Source organism: Rhea pennata, chromosome 1 (assembly GCF_028389875.1).
Source record: "Rhea pennata isolate bPtePen1 chromosome 1, bPtePen1.pri, whole genome shotgun sequence".
In the NCBI taxonomy this organism is placed as follows: domain Eukaryota; kingdom Metazoa; phylum Chordata; class Aves; order Rheiformes; family Rheidae; genus Rhea; species Rhea pennata.
In genome coordinates this window covers 102,903,027-102,922,873 of record NC_084663.1, presented here as the reverse complement: position 1 = coordinate 102,922,873, position 19,847 = coordinate 102,903,027, and positions in this window count along the sequence as shown.

The window sequence follows — 19,847 nt, the reverse complement described above, 5'->3', positions numbered from 1 at the left end:
TTCAATAACAACCACAAGATTTGGGGCTTCAAGACCTGAGCACTGCAAAATAAGAGCGACAGAAAATATGTTGTAGGAAGACAGAAGGTCCTTACTGCCTCCAAAAGCCAGTCTTTCCTCTCCATGCTTCTCACGCTTCAGACAGCTCTCTTAAGGCCTCACCCTGACCATGACTTGCAAGAATGGAGCTTCTTATTTTGATATTTGGGTGTGGTTACCTTTTCCAGCATAAGGAATCTTCTCCTTATAAATCTTCTGCTCCTAAAGGCAAGATGTGACAAACCCTATATCTAATTCTGGTCTCCTCACAAAGCAAAGGGTCAAGGAAGAAATAACAAGGCAAGAAGGATGAGAAGCAGTTGAGACCTCAGGCTTGCTTGTAAAACCATCTAACGTAAGTAGGAAATTCTCCTGTACCCTGACTGCCTTCTCCCACTCTTGCATGGGGAGCCAGTAGCAGGCAGTGATTTACCTGAGCAGCTCCAAACAACAAGAAATTGCCTCACTACGGAGCAATTGCCAGGCAATTTTCCTCCATTTGCCACCCACTAGGTTATAAGTATTTCTCCTTGCTCTTAACTACATAGGGCTGTTGCTGTGGGGCAAGCACCTCTGCAGAGGGAAAACTGTGGGCACATGCCCTCTGGCATGCACCAGCCCTATGAAGCCCCTACCCTAGAGAGCAAACCATACTAAAATGCAGGTCTGGAGGAGGAGAAGGAAAGGTCACCTTTAATCCCCTTTCCCATCCTCCCCATATAAATACATATATTCAAAGAGCAGGTGTTCTTCTTTAAGGCTCACTCACTTGATCAATTTAAGCTTTCATTCTCTTCCTTGAGTACCTCCTCTTTCTCCTTAATCCAGACACGCTGGGATGGAAAGGATGCCTTCCCACCAAAACATGTAGCATCTTGGCAATCAGGGCCCCTATCGACAAAATGAAGGGAGAGAGAGTCACAGCACCAGCTAGCTAACCCTTGCCTTGATCCCTTCCCTGACTCTGTTGTGATGCAGTCAGCCAACCACTCAAGGGATAGCCCTTTGCCACCCCACGTCCTCCTTCCCTGGGGGAACACTCCCCACTATGGTTTGGCATTAAGATAACCCCTGAACGCCTGAAGACCTGTGGCATATCTGGGCCAGGGTTCCTATTACTGTCTTGAAACCTCCTCCCTAATTCAACTTTCTATCGTACCTAGATGTTAGTGGCCTCTAAAAAGAGCATTGCCCATGCCTTTGTTACAGTCCCACTTATGCACTTGCTGCATTTTTCTCATTTCCCCTAAAAGAGAGCAGCTTTGCCCATCGTGCTTACCCTTAAAGTCACTTGAAAGTATAGCCAGTGTACAATCATTCCCCTTTCTTTGCAGCGACATACACTGCTAGCAAGGATCGCTTTGAGATCACAGATGAATGGCAAACAAGTCTGGTTTGTACCAGTGCAGTGATACTATTTTAATTGTCAGATGTGTATGCAGGGAGCCTTCTGCGGCTGTTCATCATCTCTTGGCTAGCTCCTGGAGAGGGCATGCCTCCTGCTGGCAGGAAGGGCTGAGCTGCTTTAGTGTCAGCCAGTGTCTTAGAAAGCAAGTGTTTTGCCCATGGTTAGGCTGCAAGCCCTAACCTTTCTGCTCAGTTAGGGGCTGTTAGAACAGGAATAGCCAGCATGTTTGGAAAAGACAACCTGGAATATTACCCACTGATAGCACCCACAGGAATGAACTTAGGCACCCTATCTGGGTAGCCTTGAGTGGTCAATGTTTCATGCAAGTTGAGTTTTTTTTCCTCACTCTTGCTTTTATTGCAGAGATAACCAGAGCACTGCCTTCATCTGACCTCACAATGCATTGCAGAGCCCTGGTGCAGCCCAGGCCCACCATCCATCAACAGGAACTGGCAGCCCCAGGAAATGGCAAAAAATTTCAATTACAATACATTATCTATTTTTATAGCCATTTCTAGATCTCCGCTGTGGAACTATGGTACAAGGGAATGCAGCACTGGAGGTGGCCAATAGCTGGTCCATGCAGGTGTCAAACCTCCAGCATCCCTCTCCAGAAGCTCACCTCAGACATCAGCTGTTAGAGGGCACTTAGACATGGAGAGGTCACCTGTTACTAATGGAATTGCTGCTTTTCTCTGCATTTCCAAGCAAAAATACGGATCTGATTCTTCCTCCAGTCACACACTTCAGTCCCTTCAGAGGAACACAAGATGGGCATGTCTCTGTGGAGCTGTACAAGGGAAGGCAGCTGTGGCACAGCAACATGTTGGCTAGAGCACAACAGCATGAAGGATTTGCATGGCCTTAAGAACATGTGTTGAAACTCATCCAATCTGCAGCTTGTTGGATCAGGTTGTCACATGCTGGTATCATTCTCCAGCCACTACAGGAAAAAGCTGGAGTGTGATGCCAAGCCCTGGAGCCCTGGCAGACCCTGAAAGCAGCGATGCTGTTGTGACACAAGCCAGCTTGCAGTCAGAGGCATTAGTTAACCTTCCTCTTTGTATCCCACCAGAATTGGTACGGTGGCCAGAGTCTTGCCGAGGCTCCAGTGGTGCAATGCCAACTGCTCAGAGCTGCAGCAGGGGTAACACCTCACTCCCCTTCACAGATGAAATCAAGGGCACCAGATGGCTCAGGGAGCAGAGCCACCAACTCACAGCATCTGCCCTGGCCCAACAGCAACACTTTCTAGAAAATGATTTGAATCATGGTGCATCCTGAAGGCACTTGCCACTTATTTTTAATGTCCACCCCATATCAGGTGTCTAGCACAGAGGGGCTGGAGTGTACACAGGGGAGAGCTCACGTTGACTGCGCTCTGAAGCAGAGCTCTGTTTTGACATGCAGAGGGTCTTTTCTCCCAGGAAAATGGAAGCACACAAGCTTTGTGGGCCAACACAGAGGAGCCTAGCCCTTGCCAACCCTGTGTACTGTACGTGCTCCTTCTCTGCTTGCGGATACCTTACATTCACTAAACTTGGTGATAGAATGGGACAAAACCTGCCTAAAATGCACTCAAACCACACACAGTTAAACCCAAGAGACAGGAAAGAATGTGCAAGAGCTATGGCTCCAGCTCTCCATATATGGCTCTAGTCAAAGCCAGACCTCTTATATGTCCTCAGACTTCTCCTTTTCATGGTACCAAACAGAGGAAGCTCTCAGAAATGCTTTGCAAATGTTTAATTTCCCCACTCTGACATGTTAGAGGCCCATTTTCTGCAGAGGTTTGAATGACCTCCTGGTAATTTACTTTCTCATGCAAGGTAGAGCTGGAACACAGTAGCAAGCAGGTGACAGAGGTGACCTGCCTTTCCTCAGTCCCCCAAAAATGCTGGATCTAACCCGCACAGGGCTGCCACAGGCTCTCCACTGCCAGGATGAGAGCTCCTCTCCAGCTGCACAGGTCGAAAAGGAAGAGCACCAAACCCACTGAGCCACCAAGGCAGACACACAGCACGTGCTGCAGTGTAACCTCAAGAGGAAAGTTAGCCTCTGTCACAGTTCCCAACTTGACATCAATTCAGAGCCTCTGTGATTTTGGTGGAATTTAGATTTATGCCTGCCAAGGCACTGCCCTTTTGGATTCATCAATACTAAGGAATTAATAAACTCACAGGATAACACCCTCTATGATATGTTGCATTTCTTTCGCTGCTTCATGGACAATCCCTTTCTAAGGCCACCAGAGAGGCCTCCTCAGCCAAACAGTTCTACTCATCTATCTGTCAGGAAGGGAGGAAAACCAGTAAAACACTTAAGGATGTCAGCTAGGCACTGTCTTACAACAAACAGCTGTTTTGCCCTCCCCCAGGAGCAAAATCACACCAGTCTGAGTGTGGGAGCTAGAGGATGCTGCATAAGCCAAGTGCTGACCACTTTTCATCCTCAGCATTCTGGGTGGAGAAGGAGAGTGCTCTTCCAGACACCACTGCACTCCCAGAGCTGGAGGCAGATGGGCCGGTTTCACTCACTCTCTCCATGGAGCACTGCTCCTGGTGTATCTCAGTGAGCAGTGTCAAGTTAGCAGCAAGCCACCTCACTGCCTCCCCTGCCACTGCACCAACAAGCCTCACAGATGGGCCGGCAGCCGTTGTGAGGGTAACTGGCAGTGACAGAGGCTGCAGTCTCGTAGGTCAAGCCATTTAACAAAAAAGTGAGCTGCTGAAATGAGCAGGCCTGCTTGCCAGGGTATTAGCTTCTGTACAGAAAATAGTAGAAAACAGCAGGGCAGGAGCAGTGCTTGCATGACCAATGCTCCCTGCAAGGCTGTGGACCACCAGTTGCATTTGCAGCATGGAGATGCAGAGGTGCCTCAGCACATCTGCAGACACTGATTCCATGCGCAAGACCCAGCAACTTGCAGGATAACACCCTCTAGGACATATTACTGCATAGGGAACAGGGTGGAGGAAATGTGGCCACCCCTTTTTCTTCTTTGTGTCTTCTTTCAGAGGTGGATCTAGCCAGCCCACCACATCCCTACACTGCAGAAGAGGCAGAAGCAGACAAGAGCTCTTCATGTCAAGTTAGTAAGTGCTTTACTAGCTGTAACTTGGAAATCAAAGAATCACTATTTCAGGAGGTGAGACAATAGCAAGACACTCATTTCTCATCAGCCTCTGATCTCCCATGGCTCTAGTTGACCTCAGCAGAAAACACAGACGTATTACACTTCGAGAAGAAAGAAAAATCATGCCTCAGTGTTATCTCAGATAATCCCAAGAGAATTAATAGACAGAAAAATTTGGTTGCTCATATCTACCCAGAGGAGGCTTGTATATGCAAAAACATATCTATCAGATTCCTGGCTGATACCAAATGCGTCCTCTTTGAAGCATGGTTTTGGGTCAATGCACACCAACAGGCAATGCATCAGGTACTGTTTCATCCTGCATAAGCCTGAGACAGATTTCTGAAGGCAGACCTCTGTGGGGCTCTCGGCTCCATGAGACCCCAGAAAGCTGATCTCCACCTGTACTCCGCACCGTCCCCAGGGAACAGCCCTGGCAGATGACCCAGGAGGTTTGCTGTTACCCTTCCCAAGGCTGTGCCCTACAGCAGGACAGGACGGGCATTCTCTGGAGCCATTGGGAATATAAATGCTTGGAGTCTCCTGTGCTTAGGAGCTGCACTAGATCTTCACGGGTTGCCACATGTACAGATGCTATAGCAGTACCTCTTGGCTCCTACCTCTTTCTCAATTATTTCTTCTTCTTGCCCTAAGACTTCTCCTCCCGGTTGCAAAATAAGTTTGCAAGCCTTTTAGCTTTGAGCAATGTCAGATAAATACTGAGGCAGATTTTCTTTATAAAGATGCTGTTTTTGTCTCTCTCTGTTAATGGTCTCTAGAAGCTCCCAGGACAATTGTTTGAGAGTATATTGCAGAGCTGCATCTGACAGTACGAAGAGGTAATATGCTAATACAGTCTAAACAAGAAAAAGAGAAACACCAGGTCAGACTACAGGAAAGATAACAGCTTCCAAGAGGCAGCAGATTAGCAAAAAGAAGCAACTCTGTACATGCAAGAAAGGCAGGCCATGATTCAAGCGGGGTGCACACCACATCAGGAAGAGGCCAAGCTTGCTGGGCTTTTCAAGAGAAGCATGGCTTTTCCTGAAGCCATGGAAACACAGTGGAACAAGAAACCGAGGAGACACAGGGGAAACGGAAATCCTCCTGCTGATTTGCTTAGTATCCCTCTTCTACCCTAGCTTTAGGTACTGGAGTGAGGCACATGGTCACTCTACATTGACAGGACAGCTTAAACACCATGGGTTCAGACCTGACAGGCTATATTACCATGAATGATATCTGACATCATTTCAGACTTGGAAGAAAAATGTTTCTCCCCTGCATCTCAGAAAGACAGCACCAAAGTGAAGGTTAGATGTGTTTAGGGGAGGGTGAAATCAGAGGCAACATGTTTCAGGACTCTTTTTGGGTCAGGACATTGCTAGGGGAATGAAGATCGTAGGTTGAACTTCCTCCTAACATAATATATTGGCTGTACGCAAGCATAACAAACAAGCCTAAATTTGTGTGTCAGTGCATTTTCAAACAGATGATAACCTATGGGTTACACACACGGAGACATGACAAATTCCCTTCTGGTTTCAAGAAATTTGAAGGTTGAAATCAATCCTGTATGTTTTAGGGAGTACGAAGAAGAACATACCATATTTCCAATCCCTGCTGACATGTTGTTCACAATTCCAGCCCTGAGAAGCTGAAAGCAGCAAACAGCCTCCTCACTGAAAAGCTTTTCTTCCTTCACATCTTCAGTCATTAAGCAAGCTGTCAACAGAACCCTGTAGTGCAGAGTGCTAGTGCAGCAGTGGGATTGGGAGACTGCTTTATTTTTAGAAAGAAAAACATAAAAACTATCATATATTTCCAAAGAACTAACTCTAGAACTGTTACTAGTAAAAGCTACCTTGAAATAAAACTGTTTTTAATAATGGCATTTAAGGACAATTTCAAGAGCCCAATAGTGTGCCAATTATATTAGAGCAGGGGATACTTTGGGGGGAAGAAACCCAGGGTCTATACGGGACCACAGGGCATGCAACAAATGCGGCCTGAGCTTGCCACTTGCAGCCCAGAGCGAACTACAGATGCCTTTGCTCGCAGGAACCAGCATCCCTCCCCCGGCTTTGTGTAATCGAGATCTCAGCTTCCTAAGTGGTTTGCAGTGCACAGTCCTTTTTGCTCAGTAACTCTCTCATTATAGGCCAATTTCAACTTATAAATTCATTTATAAGCCAGTCCATTTGCGCAGATGATGTTGCTGGAGGTAGACTTCTTCATCTCCTCCTTCCCCTGCTGGAGTCCCTGATAGGGACACACTGCTCAGGAGATGTCCCTGCCTAGTGTCTGGGTGGAGGGAGGGGTAGGGGGTGGGCACTTGATGAAGGAGCTGTGGACAAAATTAGAAAGGAGCAGGCAAGAACCACGTAGCAGCAATCCCACATTTCCCATTGCTTACAGTGCATAGCAAAGGCCATCGGTGAGCCAAACAGCAGGGAGAGAAGCAGCCACCTTCAGGAAAGGGGAATACAAGGCAGGCAAGGAACGCAGGCTTTGCCAGGCCCAAGAAAAGTCATGCCCCACTCCCCAAAGGGAAGGGGCTGTGCATGGTCATCTCTGCACCTCAGTGAAACTGGGCAGGCACCACCTGATGGGGGCATGTGGTTGGTCCCAGGATGTGGCCAAGCTAAGTGGCCCTGGGTCTGTACAGCTGGGCCATCAGTCAGCCACCTCAGCCATCTTATAACCACAAATGCAGTCCCTGGAAAGCTGCAGCCAAGGGGAGGAGGAGATCTGTGCCTCCCACCGTGCGGCAGGGACAGCCTGTGTGGCCATGGCAGGAAGCTGGGCAGAGTGGCGCCAGACCCGCTGCTGCCTTTCCGTCACCGGCCAGGGGCCAGGACAGTCCCCAGCCCAGTGTTCAGGGACAAAGCTGCCTTCCCAAAACAGCTTTCTTTCCCGGAAAAACCCAGCAGATGGTGCCAGACTGTCATAAACCCTGCGGGAGCCGAGACCCAGTTTGAAGGTGTCCAGCCCAGCAGCCCCAGGAGTTCTGGCCCTGGGAACTGTTGCCCACATCCTCCCTCCTGGCTGGCAGTGGGGCAAATGGGCTGCAGTCAAGGATGTGAGATTTTGGGAGGCTCTGCATTTAACAGCTACCAAAGGTCAACACCTGTGTCTTTCTATTTAGCCAATGCGCCTTAGCCAGCACCAAATTGTTTCCAACATTATACTTTCCAGCATAACGTTTGGTCCTCCAAGTGACCGATGCAATGGATTCCCCCCCACCTCTTGGCTAATTTTGCCCAGAGTTATTTATCTGGATCCTCAGTGTAAATTTTTCCTTTGCACCATTTCATCCTATTATTCCAGAACAAATCAAGATCATTTCCATGTCAAATGCCAGCAGAGAAGCTCCAGGGAAGGGGAGGTTTCAACACTGACAGCAGTTCAGCGAGTAAGGAGATTTTCTGCCATGCTCAGTCAGAGGAAGAACAGGTCCTTCATGATAGTTACGTGGCTCACTATGTTCTTCACGAACACCCGCATCACCCAACACCACCTCATCACAGAGGAGCATAGCGAAACGCTGTCAACTGCCCAAGAGATATTTGTATGCTCAGCCACTGGTCTTTGCTGAAGCAGGGCATCAAGGAGATGCAAAGGGAATAGATAGCTGGCTCAACTGATGCCAGAAGGATAGTGCTGAGGTCTAAGCACAGGGAAAGGGGCTAGCAGGGCTGCAGTGCACCAGAGCCTGCGCTCACCAGGAACGTAGTTTAGGTCTTGAAATCATATTTCCAGAGCTGCAACAAGAACAGACTTTGAATGCAGTGCTTACTGCTCCCTCCCTCGGGAGGGGAGTGTCACGAGTAACCTGAAGCGCTGGAGGACTGCTGGTAGGTACCCCTGCCACCTCCGCCAGTTGCAGCTCCCACGCATCTCACTAGGTCAAGGTGAGCAACCCCTTGGCTGGTGGTGCTCTCCCAAACCTCTGAGCAGGAGGCATGAGCTGGCTGTATATGTAAGGGAGGAAGAAATTTCAAAAAGGAGGATTAAGGATGTAGCAGGAGGTCGATGAAAGTGTAGGAAAGCATGTTGCTGAAGAGGAACAGGGGGGGGCTGTTCAGAGTGCAGTGCTCGAAAGAGAATTGAGTTCACTTGACCTGGGCTTTCTAAATAAAAATATATTGATGCATGACCCATGATGATGGAGGGTCCTTCCTGCCACACATGCCACACAACAAGCACCATGCACTTCCCACTAAGCCAAAGGTTTTCAACCATTCACATTTTGCGAAGCCCTAAGTATTTTCCAGAGGAGGGCACACACCTTTGTGTAGTGGGGGACTACCAGCAGACAGCAGGCTTAGGTGTCTCAAAACTCAACAAGCAGACCAGGCATTTCCAGGACTTTCAGCTAGGACTAAAAACTACTGATGCACCCACACGGGCTTTGGTGGTGATTCAGCCACGGTTAAACAAAATTTGGCTGTTAAACTGCATACAAAAGAGTTCATGCTTTTTCATGTACGCCAAACAGCTGAGATCACCCACATATTACTTCAAACCATGACACAACTGTTCCTGGCACACTACAGCAAACCTTGGGCTTGGGAGACCTGGGTCAGCAGAACAGCTCTAGAAAGGGAAGGTATGTTCACTGAGGGCTGGGACCCCGTCAGCTGAATATCTCTGGGAGACGATTTATTGCTTGAACTTGAACACAGGAGGTACATATTTGGCTTCTCAGGCCTGCTCCCCCCACATGCAAGCACTCTTGTGTTTCACACCATCCAGGTGTTGGATTGCATTATAAAATCCTGACCTCTGTGCTGAGGGATCTCAGAAGGTCCTTCAGACTATCCAGGCAGTTCTGCACACCAGAGGCATGCCACAGCCTGACCCCTAGCTGCTGTTGCCGCTTGGCCCAGTGCTCAGGGTCCCCAGGGAGTGCACAGCCCCGACGGTTGCTAGACACAAGCAGTGCTCCTCCATGGCCCACATGTGCTCCTGGAGCAGTGTTGGGCACTACCTGCATTGCCATCTTTGGTCTCTGTGCCCATCAAGCCCTCCAGCCACATCCTCAAGGTGCTCCTTTCCCACCTCTGCCTGGCAGCCCATGGGCATGAACATGTCTAACTCTTTCCGCTATTTTGGCAATTGCGGGCAATTCAGCCTCACTTTATAAACATCCATGTCTCTCTTCTTACATCAGCTCAATAACCTTTCTGGCTGCAGGGGCTTTCTGCCTCCACAACAGAGGTTTCTTCTTCCCTTTCAGCAGCTCCCAGCTGACACGTCTAATCAAGCATTTGGCTGCAGACGCATCCTTGCTGCACCGCTCCTCACAGACCCACGCACGGGTGCGTGCGCATATCAGCATCGTCAGGGTGCTCGCCAGCATCAATCTGGCAGCACTGCCTGCCAGGGCACAAGAAGCACCCTCGAGGCACTACAAGGTGTTAGCCGTCACCCCGCCACTGCTCCCTAAGCCGACTGGAGACATATGGTGCTGCCTGCGAGGTGCCGGGAGCGTGACAGCAAGCCCTGGCCAACGCTCTGCCTTGCTCTGAGTGCCACATCTGAGACTGCTCACCAAGGCGCTCCACCACAGCCACATCTCTGCTCCATGCTCCTACATGCCCCACGAGCTTCGAGCTTTGCGTCAACATCTGGCTTTCACACTCCCTTTCCTCACGTGCAATCGCTCTTCCTCAGTGCCTTGCAGCTAAGGACCTCCACAGCACTTGTCAAATGATAATGGATCAAGCCTCGTTCCAGGCCTAGATTTACATCTAGCCCAATTTCCTAAGGAAATAGGCCAAAGAGATCATCCTGCCTTCTCTCAGGGTGTATGCTCACTATCCTCTCTTCAAGTTACACTGAAATTTGATTTAGGGAGTAGAGGTCTCAGATATACTAAGGTCTCCAAGAGCTGTGTCCTATATTTCTACAAATGTAGGTGTGTGGTAGAGATCCTGACAGTACCTTGGCCTGAGCTCAACAGACATCAGGCAGTTATGACCATCTGGGGCACCGTTAGGTATGTCCTCCCCACGGGAGCATTTTTAATCAGAGCTTTCAGCTCGCTTGCTCATCTCTGCTAGCCTTTGTGTGGATCGCCACGAGGGAGGCCACCAGGCACAAACTGCAACGTCTGCTTTACAGGGAGAAAAAATGAGATATCATCAAACAGGATACAGCGATGCTTGAACATCACATCAGCAGAGAAAGCAGGGACAGTAAAATTGAGGACATCATCATGATTTCATGAATTTAACCTCATGATAATTCCCTCTGTAGGCATTTACCTTTCAGCTTCCAAATCTTCCTCAGTTTCATTCAGAAAGAGAGAGGTTTCACTGCAGACTGCAGTTCCTGAGATTAGATATTTGAGAAATGTCTATCTAGGCCAGACCAATGGAGCGTCGAGCCCAGTCTCTGGGTACGGTGGGAGCACAAGTGGGGTTGACCACTTTCCGTGATCCATTCCCCTCATCTTCCCACAGCATCCATAACTATTGAGCTAAGCCTGTTCGAGGGCACATGCCCCTTCCTACCACTTTGCATATCCTATTCCTGAGCCTGTCAGCCACAAATTTCTCTAATCCTTTTTTGAGCCTGGTGGTGCTGCCTGTCGTCTCAGCAGGCAATGAGGTTGAGACATTCAGGACTTGCTGTGTAAAGAAATGCTTGCTTTTATTACTTTATTTTTAAACAGATCTCCTATCAGTTTCTGTGAGCATCTCCCAGTTCTTGTAGGGTTGAACAACTACGGTAACAACAACTTGGTGTTCACAGCCTTCCTGATTTCGTAAACCTTATCATCCCACTTCCTTTCTGCCTTCTTCTCTTCAAAACCTGAAGTATTTTTAGCCTGTTTTTACACCCTCAGACATAAAAGGACATGGTTTGGGCTATGAGAGCCTAACCTATAACACTAAAAGAACCAATGTAAGCACATCTAATTAGATATCTGGCTTGACACTGAGGCAATTGCCCCAGGCTGGAGCTATAGTCACATCTGAGGAGACCAGTGAGATGCATTTAAGGAGTGGGGGCAGCTCCATCTGAAGGCCAGTATATCAGCAAGTGTAGATCTGGCAAGCACCCATCAGCTTTTAAAGGAAGCAAAAGAAAGCCATTCTGAAAATGGCTATAGGATTAAAAGTGCCACACAAGCCTTTGTGGTACAGTGTGCTTTCAGTTGCTTGAAGTTTGCGTAGAGGTTTCATATTCTATCACAGGACCGTCATTATGCAGAACCTGATGTTGCCAGAATCACAGCACTGAGCATCAGTGCATATATAACAAGTGTTGAAGATACTATCTGTATCTCTAGACAAGTTACATGAGGAAGTTATGATACTCCAAGCTGGCTAGGCTTCTACAGCACTGACAAAAAAGGAAAAATTTTCAGTATCTCATTGGCTTTCCCAAATACCTCAGGCCTTTGAAGGGACACAAGTCACCTGAAGATGACCCTTTTCTGGATGCTCTCCAAAAGCTTCTGGTCCTGCTCAAAGAACTCACCCACCCCACAATGATGTCCTTGATATGGAGGCCAACACCATCACCAGCAAACCTTTCTTTCCAAGCTGAAATTTAAACAAAGGTGTTTCAAGCATATGTGAGGTGTGGAGGAGGGAAGAAAGAGAGAGGGAATTATACAGGGCTGGTATGAGAGATTTACTCTGGTAGAGAAATTTAGATTGTGTGACACAACTGAAAGCAAGCACATGCATTAACAGACACACACCCTGGGAACGTGAAGTGAGATAAAAAGAGATAAAAAGCATATCCAAGGAATTCGCACCACTCCAACACAGTGCGATCCTATTGCCACTGCTCCACCAAGTGCACGTCTGTTGCCACACTGCACTGTCCCCCTGGGACACACATGGGTATAGATCAAGCAGTACAACTGCAATACAGTCTTCTTTCTAGGTAGCTGCAGTGAGGCACCAACACACAGCATGAAGCATATCAGCTTCTCAGACACGTGATGAGCCCCTCCCAGACCACAGTGTGGCTTTCAGTGCTAAAAAGTCACACCTCCAGGAGTAGCATCACTGGGGGCTGCTCAGCATCATGAGATATTGCTAGATAGGCCAGCTGGGGTGAAGAGAAACAAATGTGCTGGCAGCTGCTATCCCCATTCCAAATTACGCCAGCAAATCTTTCCAGTGCATTTGTTATGGTGAGGCAGCATGCAAAAAGGCCCAAGTTAAATCCAAGATTCCCATCTCAGATATTGCTATTGCCCTTGCCCTGGCTCTGACCACCTCTGTCTTCACTCCTCATCCAAAACACGTATAGAAAGTTTTGATAGGTTGCAGGTAACACCACTGCACCTGTTTGACCTGTATTTGGAGAGCGAGTAGAAATCTTCCCTGTCACAGAAAACAAGCCAAGGGAGCATGAGACGGCACAAATACACCTCAGTGTAGCTATCTATCTATGCTGGACCTCTCTGCTGCCAGCAAGGAGAGACCACCCAGCACTTCCTTTAACAGGAGATACCCCTGGAGAAGTCACCAGCTCCAGAGCAGCTCCTTCTTCCCTCACCCCACTCCCAGCGTGGGCTCACACCTTGGCACCCTTACTGGCTGCCCTTATGACATTCACCTTCTTTCCCCATGACAGTGAAAAAGCCAGATCTAGACTTGGACACCTTTGAAAACAGCATAAGTTTAGGAGTAAGTCCCCAAAGTTAGGAGCAGAGCTGAGAAAAGTGTTCCTGCTCTGTGGTCAACTTGCCTCCACTCTCACAGCACTATTGCCACGGGGCAGCATTTCTCCTCCTTTTCCTCACCCCGTTACATTAAGGAATTCCAGACTATTCCCCTTGCTAGCTCTGCTCCCCAGCACATGTCACTGAGCCATTGGGGTCCTTTCAGCATGACAAGCAGCTCTCAGAGCAGTCAGTGTCAGGCTAAAAGACAACAAAAAACTTATTCTTTGCCCCAAATAAATTCTTCCAAAATTGTCTTGTCTCTGCCACAGAGGGGACTGCTCTCTGCCCTCTTGCTCCCTGACCCTGAGGAACCTGGTGGCTCTAACACTGAAAGGTTTTAAAACACTCCTGGGCTACTATAAACTCTTGCAGTCCTAATTACAGCTAGGAAAAAGCTTGGAAAAAAGATCCTCCTAAGATGATGACAAAGCTATGTAAAAACACTTTCACAGTGCACCAGGTTATAAATTAACCATCTCTAAGGGCTCCAGCTCAGGGATGCTAAATCCTTGCCCCATCCTTGCTATGCATGTACCCTGGAGAGAAGCAGCTCAAGAAACTCTCAGAAACATTAAGCGAGTCTCACAGCCAGACCCTGCACAGTGGGCTACCAGCAGCTGAGACCAGCTTCAAGGGCACAAAATCTCACCACCCGGGCTACAACTCCGGGTCTCTCATCTCAGCGGCAGTAACCAAATCAGCAGTCTCTCCTGATGTCTAGCCGCTAGAGCAGAACAGAAATGCATGGACGTACACAAGCTGTCAGCGAGTGCTACACTTGCGATGATCAATTACCAATAATCTGTTCTGGAAGAAGCCCCAGCTCCTTGAAGGTTTTAGGTATAGGGCACAGCCAAGCTAATGCACTGCTGAGTACTGCAGCACTGCTGGCCTAGCTAACAGCATCTGAAGCAGAGAGACTTTCACTATGGATGCAGAGCATTCCCTATTGACAGCCTTTAAGATGTACAGCCGCTTCTCCCTCCTTCAAAAGTAGTTTGAATCCTGAAGCCAAGGAGATTTGCAAAGCAAAACAGCCTACGTGCCTCTACCTGCCTCCCTGCACCAGGCAGCTGACAGCCAGCTGTATATCAGGCTGGCAGAGGAGGCAAAACTGACTTTATCCGGTTTCCAAACAGCTCATGATTTATTCTCCTCATGCTCTCCAGAATTTAGGCCCTCAAATAACGAGTCCACAACTTCAGCAAAAGTGGAACCTGAGAAATCTGGGAGCAATAAAAAACAGGGACCAGACCAGAAACACGAAATCTATTTTACCTTGCCCCTGTACAGAATAAGCCATAGCCCAAGAGTGCTGATGAACACCTTGAGGGTCAGGGAGAACCACTCACTCGTATGAGTATGCAGTGCCAAAAAAAAAACCCAACAGTGTCAAAGAGGAGGTGAATCAGGTGGAAAACACATTTTTCAAGGCCTTGACAGTAACACAGAACACTCCCACCACAAGAAAAAAAGTACTCCCAGCAGGAATTTATGGGAGAACATGACTGTATATTTTACAGTACATTCTTATGGCCTCATCGGTCAATAATCTGCATTTAACTAAGTCCCATCAGTGTGTGATGGGCCATAACGCTTGCGAAGCAGCTGCTACATGCTGAAATAATAATCAAGGAAGCAGAGAGCAGAGCTGATAATTGACTCTGCTAATGGGTAAGTTGGGACTTTGAGTTATTGATCAGATGTGCTTCAGTGGCTCAGCAAGAAAGAGCCCAATCCTCTGTGCCTGGAAGCTATTGAATTCGCTCTTACCAAGAAAGGGATCCTCCCTCCTATGTGCTCCCTCTTCAAATATTTACCTATTCTGTATTTCTTTCAGCCTTTCCCATGGAATTGGACACAAATAGACCCCTGAGATTGCCCAGTAAAGCAGCTTTTTCCCTGCCTCCAGCTTGTCTGTCTCCACACACCCAGATCTGCACCATCAGGGACAGAAACGTGTCATGCCAAAGAGACAACTGTTTTCACCAACCTTCCTGAGACAATCTGTGACATATTTACTCCTTCCCATTAATCTTTTTTTCTTTTAGCCTACAAGTGAATTCATCACTTCCCTTTCTTAATCTTCCATCGATCTCTTCTCCTCCTCCTCGAGTAACCTAAACTATGCCGCAGCTTCTGCAAATTTCTCCCTTTTCCCAGAGGTCACTATGCCATGGCTGATCAATGTGCTGCACTGGTGCCTTGTCACCCCCTGTCACCACTGATCACCTAGTCCTGCCCCGCTTCCTAGCCAATCTGGGATCCACAGCAATATTCCACTTGCTGCACAATTAAGTGGATTACTGCAGCTGTCTCTTGAACATGCCCTTGCAAAAAGCGCTCTGAAGAGCTAGATACATGATGTCAGACAGTTCTCTTTATCAGCTAATTCACTGGTTTGTTCAAAGTACTGCAAGAGTCGAGGAAATGCAGTTTCCTTCTGCACAATCTCTGCAGGTTACACCTCCTAGCAGTCTTACCCGTGGAAACTTCGTGGCTGATTCTCCTAATTTGCTAGGTATTGCATACATTTGCATGTATGTCAAACAGGTCTACTTCTCTAGATCATCCCAAGAGCCTTTAAAAAATAAGAGTACATCATTCTACATCCTTATCAAATACAACTTTCTTTTTTTCTTTTAGGAGAGAAGGAATATTTCTTTTAGAGATGCAAGCCCTTCACCCTTATATTCCCTGAGAACTCTCAGCTGTACACCATCTGTACAGCTGCTTACTGATATTTAACCAATTTATCTATTTCAGCTCTTCCTCTCTCAGTCTGCGATGCTATCTCATCTCCTTTGCCAGAAAAGAGCAAAGTAAATGTCCTTCACTAATGTGAAGGAATTATTCAGTCCTTTGAGAATATCTTTTGTTTCTTTAATTGCTCTCTTTTAAGTACAGGTAATTCTAAAGATCCTCAAATATTTAAGTAGACTTCCTTGTCTGAATTACTCTGGAAATCACATACCATTTATATACAACTTATACTGAATATAAATCATATATCATCATAAACAATTTATACACCAGGCTTTTAAATATATAGATTGGGAGAAATGCTGTCCAGTAAAGAGCTTAGTTTGAGTTGTCTAAAAATATTTGTGAGGTGACTTAAGCAAGTACTTTTACAGGAGTCTTTAATAACCCAGGGGAGAAAGGTAGAAGAAGAGTCAGTGGCTGAAAGTTAGAGCCAGACAAATTCTGTTGAGAAATAAGCCACATGCTTTTAACTAGAAGGATAAATAGCCACAACAGTTTGCTCCAAGTGAAGGAATGGAGTCTCTACATTGTGTTATCTTCATCACAGAAATATTATTCAAATCTAACACAGGATGGCAGAGTGAGAAGCTCGGGTGTACAGGTCAGCCAAAACGATCCACTGGTCTGTTCGAATCCAAATTCCAAGCATAGTGCCCCTCAGCATATGCCACCTCACTCAGCTTCAGCTCCTTCCAAGGCATCAGGGAGCTGGCCTCTCTGGGGTCAGCACGATTAACAGCCACCCTCTTGCAACAAGCCCCCCAAGCAGGTGCACACCTGCAGTGAGCAGCACATTCCCCTGCACATACAGGCAGGCTGCATGCTGTTGTGGTAGAATAAAGACAGACAGCAGTAATCCCCCACACACACTGCTAGTATCACCTACACATCTGGCAGGACCACAACAAAGAGGGAGTTACATTGCCGAGAAGTTGCCCCCACTCCCCGCTGTGCAGCTGCACCCCATCCTGCTCACGCAGGGCAAGCCTGTGTTGCAGTTCAGCAGCTCCGTGACCATAACAGAGAGGCACGAGCCACCAACCCATTTGCAAAGCTTTCAAGATGCGACTGAGGTAGCAGTGGCATGCTGCCTCCGTCTCGGGGAACGGTAGTGGGAACCACAACAGCAGCAAGACCTGTCTGTCACGCAAGCGGTTGGAAGTGGCGCCACCAGAGAGTCTGACGTGCTGGCAGCTCTGCGTGGAAGTGGTTAGCTGCCCCACACTTTGCTTTCCAGCATGCACATGCCTGCACAGCTGCAAAGGTTGGCCTGTTTGGCCGTGAGGGAGCAAGCTAGCTGGGAAAGTTCGTCTCTTCTGTTAGGGAGAACATCTAACATTACCTTTCTTTACCAATGCTGAAACGTGTACAGTTAGAGATATGTCAGTCCAGAGAGTCCAGGACCTCTGGAGACCACAGTCACAGTGAAGTAATCACATGCTTTGCGCAATGAGTAATAATGAGAGCCAGAAGCTTCACTGTGGGAGAGAGTCAGCATCTTGCAGCATACCCACCCCAACCTAGTTTCACCTTTACTGAGCTCACATGCCATGTAGATGCTTTTCTAGGCCTAGGTAGAGCCCATGAAAGTCAGCAATATTCTTCTCTCTGTAACTATTGCTTTTGAGGCTGGAAGTAATACTGCTCTTCAGATATGACTTTGACCCACCGAGACAGGGCAGGATCCTGCCAGTAATAACGTTAGGTTTGACCACCAAACCAAAATCCAAAGGCGATTTGTTTCAGACGTGCCGTAGATTGGTGAGTAACACTTTGAATCAACAAGTCATTATTTTATTTTGAATTTCTCATAGATCACCCTACGGCCTTATCATCTGGCCCTTATCCAGAAAGACCACAAAAGGTCTCGGTTTCTTGGATCACTTGCTAGTGCTTTGTGGGCCACAACTCTGGAGCCACTGTCTGAGCTATCCAGGTCACTTTTCTTAAATTCCTTCTGAACAAGACTTGATAACAGAGATTCACCTTAAGGCAAAGTCTGATTTCAGAAGAGGAGGAGGAGCTCCGCAGCCAGTGGAGCTGATAACAAGACCACAGATAATGGGGACAAACTTCGGGTGGAACCCCAGCCCTCCTCCCTGACCACCATCATGCCTCTTTGCAGGGAGGATTGGATAGGCTGGATGCCCCAAAATCCAGCTGAAGAATCCATATGTTGCTTTCTCTGGCCAGCAGTGTCCAATGGACTCTGCGCTCCATCCATCTTCAGAATCCTACAACTTGCCAGATGCTGCCAGATGGACCTGTATTTTTACATCTCTGAATGCCTCTTCTAATTTTCTAGGCCATCTTCCCCATTTGATTCATCTACTTCTAGATGTTGCTCATTGTATGTCTGTAGCTCATACAGTCGCTAGATTTTTATAGAGACTCAAAGTTTTTACCAGGAGTAGGAAGAACTTGAAGAGATGATTGCAGTTTTGCTGCAGCTGACAGAGTGCTGAGTAGCAGCAAGGAAAACAGGAAGGATGTTGTTCAATTCACTCCTGTGATGCATGAAAAGCTAAGAAATAACCAGCCAGGGAGCGAAGAGATGGTTTCTTATAGAGACTTGGGATGCTGAGGGCCAGCTCTGCAACTGTAAGACATGGAGGATGGAGATTTTGAAAAGAAAAATGACATTTTACAGAAGCAAGTTTCCACACGAACATCAGGAAAATACTTTCCAAATGCCTCTGCCAGCTGGACAAAGCCAAACCTGCAAGACACGTAAGCACAAAGCTTGGGGCTGGTAGCAAATCTGCAGGCTGGGACCACAGTCAGCCCTGGCAGCTTCCCCCAGCACCTGGCTTTGGTGCTTCCCATTAGAAAGGAGAAGCTGCTACTCAGCAAGGGGTTGGCGAGGGCCACATATCTCAGTACTTCGTGGTTCCAGTTAGGTCAAAGACTTCCCATTTAACACTGTAATTACTTAATCCACTCTGGGCTTACAAACAAATTCCATCACCCCTTTCTAGTCCCAGGCTCCCCTCTCCCTGGGTAAATGGCAAGGCAGCTGCAGTATGACAGACAGCTCAGCCAGGAAGTACATCCATCAGAAAAGCAAATGCTGCAGACCACTTGTCCACCTCCTGTGGGCCACACACATGTTCCTCGTGTTGCAAGGAGGGACCCAAAGAGATAAGTCTCAACTGTAGACTCCAGCCTTCCCTCCAGTTCTTTGTGTTTTCTCCACATGGCTCTGTTTCTGCTGTATTTCCTCTACAGCAGAAGCAAATGCAGTAGGAAAGCTCCTTCCCTATGGCAAAGGGCTCTAGGCCCTGAGCAGCTCATGCCCCCAGGCACCATTTCCCTCTGATCAAGGGATATTGCATCCATCTGTCCCTCACTGCTTCTGCTTGTCCAGAGAAGGATTTCTTCCCTTGTTCATTTCCCCATCTGTTCCTGAAAAAGCAGAGGATAAAAGGGAAGACAGCACTGCTGTTTTGTTGCCCCTAACCAGAACAGAGCAGGGAGGGAGGCAGTATGTATCTAGAAGGATTTTAGATATTCCACCTCTCATTCATACCCCTTATTATGGCAGGTTAGTAGTTGCCAGTGGATCCGGTGTCCTCTGTGCCATTTATCCTAATCTGTCCTCTGCACAGTAATCGCCCTTCAGCATGAGATCACAAAGTTCCTGCACCTCCAAAAGCACAAAAATCACCAGCCCCAATTCTGTCCCAAATATATCACTGCTAATCTACCTATTGTAGATGAAGAGACAACAGATCACCTGCTGACCAAAAGAGCCAGGAAAGTGCCTCAGAAAGGCTGCTATAAAACACTGCCAACACAGC